The sequence below is a fragment of the Rhinoderma darwinii genome, chromosome 1 (genome assembly GCF_050947455.1).
Source record: "Rhinoderma darwinii isolate aRhiDar2 chromosome 1, aRhiDar2.hap1, whole genome shotgun sequence".
NCBI lineage: Eukaryota > Metazoa > Chordata > Amphibia > Anura > Rhinodermatidae > Rhinoderma > Rhinoderma darwinii.
In genome coordinates this window covers 294,524,175-294,538,626 of record NC_134687.1, presented here as the reverse complement: position 1 = coordinate 294,538,626, position 14,452 = coordinate 294,524,175, and positions in this window count along the sequence as shown.

Genomic DNA, 14,452 nt, shown 5'->3' with positions numbered 1-14,452 from the left:
TACACATACACATAAACATACACGCATACATTTTTGGGGGGGGACACACATATATTGGGGCTATTTCCCCAGATGTTTTAAGTCCTTAGTGATGCCCCTGGCTGCTAGTGCTGCATTGTTGGGTCACTTAGGAGACCCAGCGATGCAGCTGAAAGCTGCGGGGCATCGGCGATGAGAAGTTTGGGGGGGGGACCCAAGAAGAACCTTTGCATCGGGGCCCATGAGCCTTTAGCTACGCCCCTGGTTGTAGCATTGCATTGTGCTGTGAAATCGACCTAAAAACACCCACACACACACTTGACAGTAGGGTAAATGGGCCTGTTATCAGGAAGGTTTATCTGTGGCAAATCTCATTTTAGCAAAACAGTTGCAGAAAACAGCAAGTTGTAGAATAGGTTTACAAACCCCTAGTATCTCCATTAAGTAAAAGCTGTAGTTGATTTATTGTATACTTAAAATGTAACTAAACTTTAAAAAAAATCTTTTGACATGTCATAGTGACAAGCCGAGTCAGATCACTGAGATCCCCACTGATCACTAAAACGGAGCGCAGATCAGAAAGCCAATCAGAAATGAAGCAGCACAGCGCTCCCCCGAGTTAGTGATTGGTGGAGGTCTCTGTGCTCAGACCCCCACCGATCAAAGCATCTGACATGTCACTATGACATGTCAAAAGTTTTTTTTTAAAGTTTCGTTACCCTTAAAGGGATGGTCTCATAAAGGCAACCCCTTTTCAAAAAGAAGCTGGAAGGTCCGGCTTCTCTTAACCCCAGCAATGAACTGTTATCGCCATGGGAAGCCATGGCCATCCACATTAATTCTGCTCTAAACTTGTTCCTACCTATTCTGAAAAGATTTTTTAGGCCTAGGCTCAAGAAAGAGGTGAGTCTTCTGTTATACAGGTATAATGTTTAGTGTAGGGACCCTCTATATAAGGTCGCCAAAACTTGGCAGGTGGGCCCACACAGTTAGATCAAAATGTGTGCTAAGAACCTTACAATAATTAAAAATTTCAGAAGTTCCCTACAATATTTAAAAAAAATTGGAAGGCTTGTCCACACATAACGGAATTGCTGCGTCTTTTCCAGTCCGGAATTGAGCGGCGGAAAATACACAGCAGAATAGAGTAGCAAAGATAACCAATTTGTACACATGCAGCAACAGTATGATCACTAGCCCAATGGAAACAGTGCATATATCTCTTTTATGTGTAAAACAGTCTAATGGTATGTGTATAACCGAGACTATATACCGTTGGAAGATCATACAAGTAAACCAAGTGTAACTTGGTACTTTGACCGAACACATACAGAACAATCTATAGAGGAAATGGTCAAGTACAACTCAAGCATAATATGTAATAGAAAAAACATCTTTATTAATGGACAGATACAAGAACAAATTAAAAAATTAATCATACAATGTAAAAAGGCGTCAGCCCATGCAGGATATATGAAATACTACTGGGTCATGAACAGATATAGAAAGACCCAATTAAATGGATGCTGATGTTAAAAGTAGTAGGCTAAATACACATGACTTATAGAAAACGATATGTATATAAAGTGCTAGTGTGCAAAGGCAATGTGCTTCCTATAGAAAGGACACAATACATTTGTGTCAAAGTGTAGCAGGTAAATGCAGGTTACATAGCAATAAATGCAAAGGGCTCATATGCACACGATATAGCTGAAATGCAGTCAATAAGCAGCCAAAAGAGTCAGATAACAAAAATGATGGTACGTACCCAGATTCATATCACCGCATGGGGGAGACGCAAGACCCGACGCGCGTTTCGGCAGATGCCTTCATCCGGGGGTGGCGTCTTCCCAGCGGGACCCTCCCTTACATATTACTATAATCAGGTGTGTTCCAAATCAGTGGGGCCAGCGAGAGATGGTTATTGGCGACAGGCCGGGGGTAGCAAGATGGCTACTGCCCCACTTCCGGATCCGCGTCATCGGAGCGGACATGAGCCGGCAGTGTCTGACAGCGCCGCCCACGTCCAGCTACGATTGGAGACTCGGCCGAAGGTGCGTGAGCCACTCCCCCACCCCCATCAAGCGCACAACCCTCTCCCTGGACCAATGAAAGGAACACGGGAACGGCAGCAAATGTTGAATTTAAGGAAATATGTATGTATATACATATGGGACGAATAGAGGCACTAAAGGATATACATATATTTGACAAAGTGCATCGTATACATGCTCACCATCAGCAAAAATTATATTTAAGTAACAAAGTCTCTGTCTCATAGAGACAATAAATGGTGCTATAAATGAGTAGGTGCATGTGAAAATAAAGTGAGTGAATGAATGAATAAATCAGACGGTCCAAGAAAATAAAATAAATACAAAATATGTATCATAAGGGACCGATGGTAACAAAGAAAAAACAAAAAGACGCACATTAAAAGAACATATAAGTGAAAAGAAAAGGATGATTGTGAGTTGTAACAATTGACAAATAGGGATAATACAAAGATATACATATATATCTAAGAATATAATTGATATTCGATATACAATTGAAAGTTAATAATACATACAAGATATTAAATGCATAATTACCAATGGTTATGAATATCATTGATAGTGACGATATACCACAACCAATATGACAAAAATATGGAAATATATATATATATATTTCATTTTTTATGACGATATGTGTCTATGAGACCGTGCACACAAAAATTGTGTGCACGCAATCACAGAAATGAAGAAAAGTGAAGAAATAAAATGAAAAAGTATATATATATATATATATATAACTGTGACTATAAAAATCGACATTCATCTCCCAACAAGAGATGTCAATATAGAATAAGAAAAAAGGAAAGAATTATGCATAATGGCTGACCAATAGGCATATATAAAAATGCACATTGGACAAGATAGATCCTATTTTGATCTTTTCCAACATCCATGGCCTCTAATATCGTCTATGTATGATTCCAAACGTAACTGCGTATCTATGTACCTTAAAGAATTGAGAAAACACAATGGAGGGTAGTTAACAAGATAACGATTATGTGCGTAAAATGACAATTAATTAAAAACGTTAAAAAACCTAGACGCGCAAGGAGTCAGTGGTTCAGAGAAATGGAGCGAAATTAAGGGATTCATTCAAGCCCAGTGGATGCATTGACCCAAGGGTCCAAATCCAGCGGGCTTCACATTGTGCTAATCTTTGTTTGATATTACCCCCTCTCATATTGGTAATGATGTGATCAATGCCTCTCACCTTCAGTTTGGTTGAATCGCAGAAATGGTGTGTCTTGAAATGTCGTAGTATCGGTTTTAAGGTTTCCACAGCTTCCTCATTGGCTGCTCGTCTAATGTCAGACTTATGCTCCCTTACTCACACCTTTAATTCCCTTGTGTGAGACCAACATATACTTTAGGGCATGGGCAAGTTGCGTAGTACACTACTGCCTTCGTGGTGCATGATATTGGGTGTGTTATGGTGTATGTTTTCATACCTGTCACATTAGTCAAAGTTGTTGTTCTCTCGATGTTGGGACATGCCACACAACGTCCGCAAGGGGAACACCCCCATTTCGCGCCTTTCGTCCTGAAAGGATGTTTTCTTGTAGTCGGATCATAGTGGCTCCTCACTAAATGATCTTTCAGATTTTTTGAGCGTCTTGCTGTAATACTGGGATACCTAGTCACATAGTTTGCAAGAATTGGGTCTGTAAGTAAAATTGGCCAATATCTCTTGACAATCTCCCTCATTTGTGGCCACCTAGAGTGATAGTTAGTTATGAACCTCACCTGTGTCTGTGTGTCTTTTTTTCTTTTTGTAAAAAGGAGGTCATCTCTGTTTGTGTGCTTAGCCCTGTAATACGCTTTCTTAATAGACCGCATGCTGTAGCCTCGATCAATAAAGCGATTTTTTAAATCCTTGGCCTGTTCCTCAAAGAGAGTATCAGAGGAGCAGATCCTCCTTATCCTCAAAAATTGCCCGATAGGGATCGCCTGTATCGTGGGTGGGAAGATGAGAAATGTAATAGAGAATTAACAGAGGTCTCCTTACGGTACACATCACTCTGCAAAAAGCCATTAATATCTTTGGTTAATTTGATGTCTAGAAAATCCATGCATTGATTGTTAAATTTATAGGTAAATTTAAGATTTAACTGATTATTGTTCAGATGAGACATAAAATTGTCTAACTCTAGTGACGTACCCTTCCAGATGATCAGGATGTCATCAATGTACCGTGCCCAAAAAAGGACCCGGTCCATTAAATCATCCTGGTCGTTTGTCAATATGCACAGGCAGCCCCCATTGCCGTTCCCTGGAGCTGTAGGTAGAAATTCCCATTGAAGGTAAAGAAATTATGCGTTAGGGTATATTCGAGTAAATCAACAAGAAAATTACGCATGGATTTTTCCAGATTGGATGTAGAGAGAATTTGGTGGCCTTGATCCCATCCGCATGCCTGATACTGGTATAGAGAGACTCAACGTCAATCGCAACCAATAGCATGTCATCATCAATTCTGATGCCGCTAACCTTCTGTAGGAGATCTGCGGAGTCACGGACGTACGAGGGTAAGTTTACAACTAGATCTTTCAAGTGATAATCAATGTATTTACAACACTTTTCTGTAATGCTGCCCCTACCTGAAATTATTGGTCTTCCTGGTGGTATTGTGTCATTCTTATGTACTTTTGGAAGTAAGTACAACGTGGGAATAATTGGTTCGTCAATTGTAAGTGCTGTTAGTAATCGCTTTGACATTTTCTCTGCAGTGAAAGACCTTAACATGTTCGGTCGGTCACTTATACATAAAAAATGGTTCCATAAATCTAACCATGCGGATAAATTTAGCAATCAATGCATGGATTTTCTAGACATCAAATTAACCAAAGATATTAATGGCTTCTTGCAGAGTGATGTGTACCGTAAGGAGACCTCTGTTAATTCTCTATTACATTTCTCATCTTCCCACCCACCACAGACGATACAGGCGATCCCTATCGGGCAATTTTTGAGGATAAGGAGGATCTGCTCCTCTGATACTCTCTTTGAGGAACAGGCCAAGGATTTTAAAAATCGCTTTATCGATCGAGGCTACAGCATGTGGTCTATTAAGAAAGCGTATTACAGGGCTAAGCACACAAACAGAGATGACCTCCTTTTTACAAAAAGAAAAAAAGACACACAGACACAGGTGAGGTTCATAACTAACTATCACTCTAGGTGGCCACAAATGAGGGAGATCGTCAAGAGATATTGGCCAATTTTACTTACAGACCCAATTCTTGCAAACTATGTGACTAGGTATCCCAGTATTACAGCAAGACGCTCAAAAAATCTGAAAGATCATTTAGTGAGGAGCCACTATGATCCGACTACAAGAAAACATCCTTTCGGGATGAAGGGCGCAAAATGGGGGTGTTCCCCTTGCGGATGTTGTGTGGCATGTCCCAACATCGAGAGAACAACAACTTTTTCTAATGTGACAGGTACGAAAACATACACCATAACACACCCAATATCATGCACCACGAAGGCAGTAGTGTACCACGCAACTTGCCCATGCCCTAAAGTATATGTTGGTCTCACTTCAAGGGAATTAAAGGTGCGAGTAAGGGAGCATATGTCTGACATTAGATGAGCAGCCAATGAGGAAGCTGTGGAAACCTTAAAACCGATACCACGACATTTCAAGACACACCATTTCTGCGATTCAACCAAACTGATGGTGAGAGGCATTGATCACATCGTTACCAATATGAGAGGGGGTAATATCAAACAAAGATTAGCACAATGTGAAGCCCGCTGGATTTGAACTCTTGGGTCAATGCATTGACTGGGCCTGAATGAATCCCTGAATTTCGCTCCATTTCTCTGAACCACTGACTCCTTGCGGGTCTAGGTTTTTTAACATGTTTTTAATTAATTGTCATTTTACGCACATAATCGTTATCTTGTTAACTACCCTCCATTGTGTTTTCTCAATTCTTTAAGGTACATAGATACGCAGCTACGTTTGAAATCATACATAGACGATATTAGAGGCCATGGATGTTGGAAAAGATCAAAATAGGATCTATCTTGTTCAATGTGCATTTTTATATATGCCTATTGGTCAGCCATTATGCATAATTCTTTCCTTTTTTTCTTATTCTATATTGACATCTCTTGTTGGGAGATGAATGTCGATTTTTATAGTCACAGTTATATATATATATATACTTTTTCATTTTATTTCTTCACTTTTCTTCATTTCTGTGATTGCGTGCACACAATTTTTGTGTGCACGGTCTCATAGACACATATCGTCATAAAAAATGAAAAATATATATATATGTCCATATTTTTGTCATATTGGTTGTGGTATATCGTCACTATCAATGGTATTCATAACCATTGGTAATTATGCATTTAATATCTTGTATGTATTATTAACTTTCAATTGTATATCGAATATCAATTATATTCTTAGATATATATATGTATATCTTTGTATTATCCCTATTTGTCAATTGTTACAACTCACGATTATCCTTTTCTTTTCACTTATATGTTCTTTTAATGTGCGTCTTTTTGTTTTTTCTTTGTTACCATCGGTCCCTTAAGATACATATTTTGTATTTATTTTATTTTATTGGACCGTCGTATTTATTCATTCATTCATTCACTCACTTCATTTTCACATGCACCTACTCATTTATAGCACCATTTATTGTCTCTATGAGACAGAGACTTTGTCACTTAAATATAATTTTTGCTGATAGTGAGCATGTATACGATGCACTTTGTCAAATATATGTATATCCTTTAGTGCCTCTATTCGTCCCATATGTATATACATACATATTTCCTTAAATTCAACATTTGCTGCCGTTCCCGTGTTCCTTTCATTGGTCCAGGGAGAGGGGTGTGCGCTGGATAGGGGTGGGGGAGTGGCTTACGCACCTTCGGCCGAGTCTCCAATCATAGCTGGACGTGGGCGGCGCTGTCAGACACTGCCGGCTCACGTTCGCTCCGATGACGCGGATCCGGAAATGGGGCAGTAGCCATCTTGCTACCCCCGGCCTGTCGCCAATAACCATCTCTCGCTGGCCCCACTGATTTGGAACACACCTGATTATAGTAATATATAAGGGAGGGTCCCGCTGGGAAGACGCCACCCCCGGCCGAAGGCATCTGCCGAAACGCGCGTCGGGTCTGGCGTCTCCCCCATGCGGTGATATGAATCTGGGTACGTACCATCATTTTTGTTATCTGACTCTTTTGGCTGTTTATTGACGGCATTTCAGCTATATCGTGTGCATATGAGCCCTTTGCATTTATTGCTATGTAACCTGCATTTACCTGCTACACTTTGACACAAATGTATTGTGTCCTTTCTATAGGAAGCACATTGCCTTTGCACACTAGCACTTTATATGCATATCGTTTTCTATAAGTCATGTGTATTTAGCCTACTACTTTTAACATCAGCATCCATTTAATTGGGACTTTCTATATATGTTCATGTCCCATTAGTATTTCATATATCCTGCATGGGCTGACGCCTTTTTACATTGTATGACTCATTTTTTAATTTGTTCTTGTATCTGTCCATTAATAAAGATGTTTTTTCTATTACATATTATGCTTGAGTTGTACTTGACCATTTCCTCTATAGGTTGTTCAGAATACAGTAGCAGCAGTGTGTGTGATTTAACAAATGTCATTCGCGCGCTGTGGAAAAGTTCAGTCTAGGAATTCACCTGCAATGCGTAATTTTAGTTCCACAGCATGTCAATTATGATGCTGCGTAAAGTGGACTGATTTCCTGTGTTTTTTTATGCGGAAACGCTGTGGAATTTCTTACAGGAGGTGGAAATGACATCTCAGGAAGATGAAATATCACCATCACACAACCCTTGAAAAAACACACCAAAAATCCATACTATTTTCCACAGTAAAAAACGCATGAAATGATGTGGATTTTCCGCAGTGGATTGTCTGCTAGCTTATGCGAAAATGCTGCGGAAATTTTCTGCAGCAAATACGTTACATGTGGACAAGCCCTTAGGCCTGATTCACACGAATGCTGCGCATCTCGAACGTGAATAATTGCAGTTTTTCACGTCCGAGGTGCATCCGTGCTCGGCACTGCGGGATGTGATGTCTGGCATCCCCCATAGTTGAGAGTCTATGGATGGACGTGTGTTGCGCGAAAAGAACGGACATGTCCTATTTTCGCACGGACCCTTCACATGGTCCGTTGAAACAACGGCTGTATGAACGGCCACATTGAATTACATAGGTCCGTGGGACGGCCGCTGTTTCAACGGCCGTCCCACGGACGTTTAACACGCTCGTGTAAATAAGCCCTTACAGTGTCAAAGAGGCTACTACAAAGTTGGTCCATGTCACTGCATCATATTTTTAATCTCACTTTTTATAACACTTTCCTACTTGATGCTGTTGACATTATCCGTTTTAAAACTCTAGAAAAAAACTTCAATAAAAAAAAACATTTAGTAGTGCCAAATCGTTCTTAACTCAGTGGAGGTGAATTATTGTTGATGCCTGCCTCTGCAGTCATCTCAACTGGCAAAGTAGAAACATAGCGGAACAAAGAGTGTGAGTATGGCAACAGAGTCATAAAATATGTTCTAGGCTGGATTCACACAATTTGCTGCATTTTTCATGGCATTTGTGTTGGCATTTTTTACTGTGTTTGGTTTATTTAGGTAAAAAACACTGCGGCCAAATGTTACTTTAACCCCTTCCCGCTTTTGGGCGTGACTGTACGTCCGAAATCAAAGTGATTTCCCGCAATAGGGCGTACAGTTACGCCCAAGCTTTAAACTGTCACCATGTCAATAGACATGGTGACAGCGTCCTGATCGCAACTGTCATAGACAGTTGCCGAGCAGGACTCGCAGCACAGGACCAATAAGTGTGGTCCCGTGCCGGCACGAGCTGTGATTGGCCAGTCAGTACTGACAGGCAAAACACAGCGCAGGAGACTTGTTTTGCCGGCATCTTCGGCTCTGACGAGCTCATTCCTGTCAGAGAGCTTGTCAGAGTCGGACGCCGGTGAAAGGACAGTGAAAGTGAAGAACAGTTGTTAAAAAAAACCAAAAAAACAGCGATCTGCCCCTGTTGTGCCCACTGTGTCCACTGACCAGTGATCACCACCTTTGGTGCCCACTGGTTGAAAGATATATAATTATATCATTTCAGTCACCCACAGTGTCCTTCTGCCGTGTGATCTGTGTCCAGCGATCACCTGTCGCAGTACCTGGTCGCCATCACCCTGCTGTGTCGCTAGATTGCCCACTGCCCGAGTTCCCTGTTAGGTAGCAATGCCACTTCTCATTTAGTTTTCCCCCTGGTAGGTAGGGTACGCTTACTGTTTGAATACAGCAGGGTTGCTGTTCTCATTGCGCTGTTGAGAGTAGCTCTGTTTATTTTTTGTTAAAAAAAGTTTTTAAAAAAAAAGTTAAATAAAAAATTTAAAACATTTTTTAAAAAAAAGTTACAAAAAAAGAGTTACAAAAAAAGAGTTACAAAAAAAGAGTTAGTTAGTTAGTAGCTGAACAAAATTATGGCCAAAAGAGTCTTCACAGCCGAGGAAGCGTATCAAATGATGTGTTCTGATACGGACAGCGCGAGTGAAGGTGAAGCACAGTTTGTGCTTTCATCTCCATCTTTATTGAGTGACTCCGAGTCTGCACCCCCCTGTCGGCGCAGAAGAGCCGTAGTTCCTGCTCTGCCTGAGCTGACATGGGTAGCTGCGGACAATTATACCCCACAAGTGCCTGAATTTACAGCCCCCTCAGGAATTCAAATTGACACTACGGATTTCAGCCCCATTGATTATTTGAAAGTTTTTTTTTTCAGACACCCTTGTTCAGCAGACCAACATCTATGCGGAACAATTTATCGCCCAGAATCCCGACTCATTTTATGGGAGAGGCCAAAATTGGACCCCCACAAACGCAGTGGAATTGCGGAAGTTTTGGGGATTATTTTTACGTTTTGGTCTCAAGCCCAGTATTAGAGACTATTGGTCCCCTGATATTTTATATAACACCCCCATTTACCGCACAGTAATGACAAGGATGCGATTCGAAGCCATCGTAAAATTCCTTCATTACAATGATAATAGTCAGTGCAGACCCCCACAGGACCCACATTTTGATAGGCTGCATAAAATAAGACCATTGATTGCCCACTACTCCCAAAGTTTTTCCCAAGTTTATACCCCCCAACAAAATATTTCAGTAGATGAATTATTAGTGAGCTTCAAGGGTAGACTGCACTTCAGACAGTATCTACCCAATAAAAGAGCCCGGTACGGCATAAAACTGTATAAACTCTGTGAAAGTGCCACCGGTTACACTCACTCTTTTAGAGTTTATGAGGGGAAAGACTCCCATATAGATCCCCCAGATTGCCCCCCCTTCCTAGGAATTAGTGGAAAGATCGTATGGGATCTTATCCATCCTTTGCTCGGCAAAGGATATCATTTATATCTGGACAACTTTTCTAACAGTGTCCCATTTTTAAAAGTTCTCTCGTTCAGATCCACATTGGCGTGCGGAACAATCCGCAGAAATCAGAAGGGCCTCCCCAAAAATTTGCTGGTTCAGATACTAAAATTAGGAGAGAGCAGAGCTGTCTGCAGCGACAATCTGCTCCTCCTGAAGTATGAGGATAAAAGGGACGTCCTTATACTGACCAGCATTCACGACAGCAGAGGCAGCCTTGTCCCTGTACGCGGATCCACCACGCAAGTCCCAAAACCATATTGTGTACAGGAGTACAACAAATATATGGGTGGCGTTGACCTGTCTGACCAGGTCATAAAACCATACAGCGCCATGCGCAAGACCAAGGTATAGTATAAAAAGCTGTCTGTGCATCTTACACAGATGGCATTATACAACGCCTTTGTCCTCTGCAGATACGCCGGCAGTGGGGATACGTTCCTGCAATTTCAGAAAAGGTAATCAAGTCCCTGATATTTGGTGACCAGGAAGGGGAGGGCAGTTCATCCGGTTCTTCCGTCAGCAGGATAATTCCCAGCCAGCATTTCCCCACAGAAATCCCCCCACTAAAAAAAACCAGAAGCCCCCAAAAAAATGCCGTGTGTGCGCCAAGCGAGGCATTCGTAAGGGCACCACATACCATTGCGAGACGTGTCCCACAAATCCTGTGCATGAAACAATGTTTCAAAATATATCATACCTCCTTAGATTTTTAATTTATTTATTCTTCATTCACCTTTTCTGTCTCTCATATTGGCCATGACAAATTATGTATTTTTTTTACTGACCAGCCCCATTTAAAATTTGATCATTTAAAATTTGTAAAAAAACACCTAAAACAAAACTAAAAATTCTCACTATACCAAGGAACCGAGGGAGTGTCTGTCTCATCCAGGTTGCAAATCTGGGTGAGAGGAATAAATCCAGATGAGATTGGTTGTCTCAGCAAATCTTTTTTTGCTGAGGCCTTTGGTTTATTTTTTGGGCTGGATTTTATGGAATAGTGGGTAGGTTGGTAGTGGGACCTGCCATTCCCTCTCCCTCCATTGCGGGTTATCCAGGTTGTCCTCCTTATTTACTAAAATTAAAGTATTTCTTATTATACCCTGTGAGACAGTGACAGGTAATGTCATTGAGGGAAGGTACATTTCCCCTAGAATCCTGTCATATGTATCCTAGGCTCCAGGGAATGAGTAGTTTTTGCAATAGAAAGCTCTAGCTTTCCAATCTCGGCTTAAAGAGGCTCTGTCACCAGATTTTGCAACCCCTATCTGCTATTGCAGCAGATCGGCGCTGCAATGTAAATAAGAGTAACGTTTTTATTTTTAAAAAACGAGCATTTTTGGCCAAGTTATGACCATTTTTGTATTTATGCAAATGAGGCTTGCTAAAGTCCAACTGGGCGTGTTTACAGTAAAAGTCCAACTGGGCGTGTATTATCTGTGTTACATCGGGGCGTGTTTACTTCTTTTACTAGCTGGGCGTTGTGTATAGAAGTATCATCCACTTCTCTTCACAACGCCCAACTTCTGGCAGTGCAGACACAGCGTGTTCTCGAGAGATCACGCTGTGTCGTCACTCACTTCCTGCCCCAGGTCCTGCATCGTGTCAGACGAGCGAGGACACATCGGCACCAGAGGCTACAGTTGATTCTGCAGCAGAATCGGCGTTTGCAGGTAAGTCGATGTAGCTACTTACCTGCAAACGCTGATGCTGCTGCAGAATCAACTGTAGCCTCTGGTGCCGATGTGTCCGACACGATGCAGGACCTGGGGCAGGAAGTGAGTGACGTCACAGCGTGATCTCCCGAGAACACGCTGTGTGTCTGAACTGCCAGAAGCTGGGTGGTAACGAACAGAAGTCGATGATGCTGATTCGTCAGCATCATACACTCCCATTCCTAATGCCCAGCTACTAAAAGAAGTAAAAACGTCCCGATGTACACACATAATACACGCCCAGTTGTACTTTTACTGTTAACACGCCCAGTTGGACTTTAGCAAGCCTCATTTGCATAAATACAAAAATGGTCATAACTTGGCCAAAAATGCTCGTTTTAAAAAAATAAAAACGTTACTGTAATCTACATTGCAGCGCCTATCTGCTGCAATAGCAGATAGGGGTTGAAAGATCTGGTGACAGAGCCTCTTTAAGGAAAAGCCGGAAAAAGGGCCTGGAGTTGGATTGGGGAAGAGCAGGGCGGGTTCCCCAATCCCTAGTCCATCTCTGTTTGTAGGACAAGGCTGCTGCTCAATTAGCTGCACCTGCAGCCTGTATATAAAAAGGTGCAGACACAGTGTGTGTGAGTCTCACCTCTGACTCAGACTGGAGACTACTAAGTCTGGAGTAGCCTCTATTCTATGTGAGTAAAGACCTGTGTTACTTTGTGTCCAGTGCCTGGTAGGAAGGCACTTGGTATAGTTAGATAATATCTTGTTTAGTTAGTGCTCAGACGAGCAGGATTTATTTTGTATTTTGGCTTGTTGTACAAGAGGCTGTTTCTTTGACAAGAATAAAACACAGGCAAAGCCCTGTTATGAACTTTAATGCACAGTGTCCCTGTCTCTGGCTACTAAGAAACCGCTGTACCAACCTCTCCACATATGGTGGCCGATGCGGGCACGGTCTTAAAGAGACATACACCTATTTAAAAGGACTTTTGCTGCTCCAAGCGGAAAATCGTTGCTAGGGGCAACAACACAATTTTTTTTCTTCCCGAGAGTGCTTGGAAGTGTATGTCTTGGGTGAAGGCGGCAACAGGGCTAGAAAAAGAGACTGTTAAAATGGATGAAATACTTAAACAGCTGATTCAGGCTAATATCAACCAGGGGAAGATAAGCACAGCTTTGCAAGAAGCCAGCGCGACAGAGCGAATGGTGCACGAGGAAGCCATGCGTGCACAGGCTGAAACCAATATTCTGCTGGGTGAAGCCCACAGACTGGTCTTAAAAGAACAGCAGCAAATTAATCGCCATTTGCAAGACCAAATTCAGGCCTCAGTGGAGAGGTCAGCGGGTCCTCATGGTTTGCGCCAAACCACTCGTGCAGCGGTACAGACATCTCTGCAGAAGATGACACCCACCGACGACGTTGAGGCCTATCTCATGGTGTTTGAGCGAGTGGCAGAACGAGAGAAGTTATCTTCAGATCAGTGGGCAGCAGTGGTGGCACCTTTCCTAACCGGAGAGCCGCAAAAGGCGTACTTTGATCTCAATGAGCAGGATGCCAAGCATTGCTCCAAGCTGAAGGGTGAGATCCTTGCCCGTCTGGGTGTTAATATGAATGTGCGTGCTCGACGGGTGCACAACTGGACTTTTGTGGAACACCTACCTGCCCGATCACAAATGTATGATCTTGTCCATCTTACAAGGAAATGGCTACAGCCAGAGGAATCAACCCCTGCGCAGATCGTGGAGAGAGTGGTGCTTGACAAATACATCTGCTCCTTACCACCGAAAGTTCAGCGTTGGGTCGGTCAAGGAGATCCTACAGATGCGGAACAGCTGGTGAACCTGATTGAAAGGTACAGAGCTACTCAGGATCTACTCCAAGAAGTACCGCCTGGATGTTCTAACCCCAGGAACAGCAAATCGTGCGGAGCACCCGGTAAGACTGTTCCATTTACTAGAGGGGTGAGAAATGTCTTTAAGGGAGGTGGCTCAGAAGGGGAGCAGACGGAGGGAAGAAATCCCAGAGAGACACTGAAGGCCAGACCAGGGTCTCAAGTTGGGGACCGGGGCCGCATACAGTGCTGGCGGTGTTATGGACCTGGGCATATTGCTGCCAATTGTCCCCTGACTACTGAGCCAATGGAGTGTGATGCAGCAAGGCGAATATCCTTGTTTGCACGTCCTGTTTGTTCTGCTGAGACGGTTTACGAGACTGAACAACAAATGTGTGTCGTAAAAGTGGAAGGGTGTACTGTGAGTGCCTTGC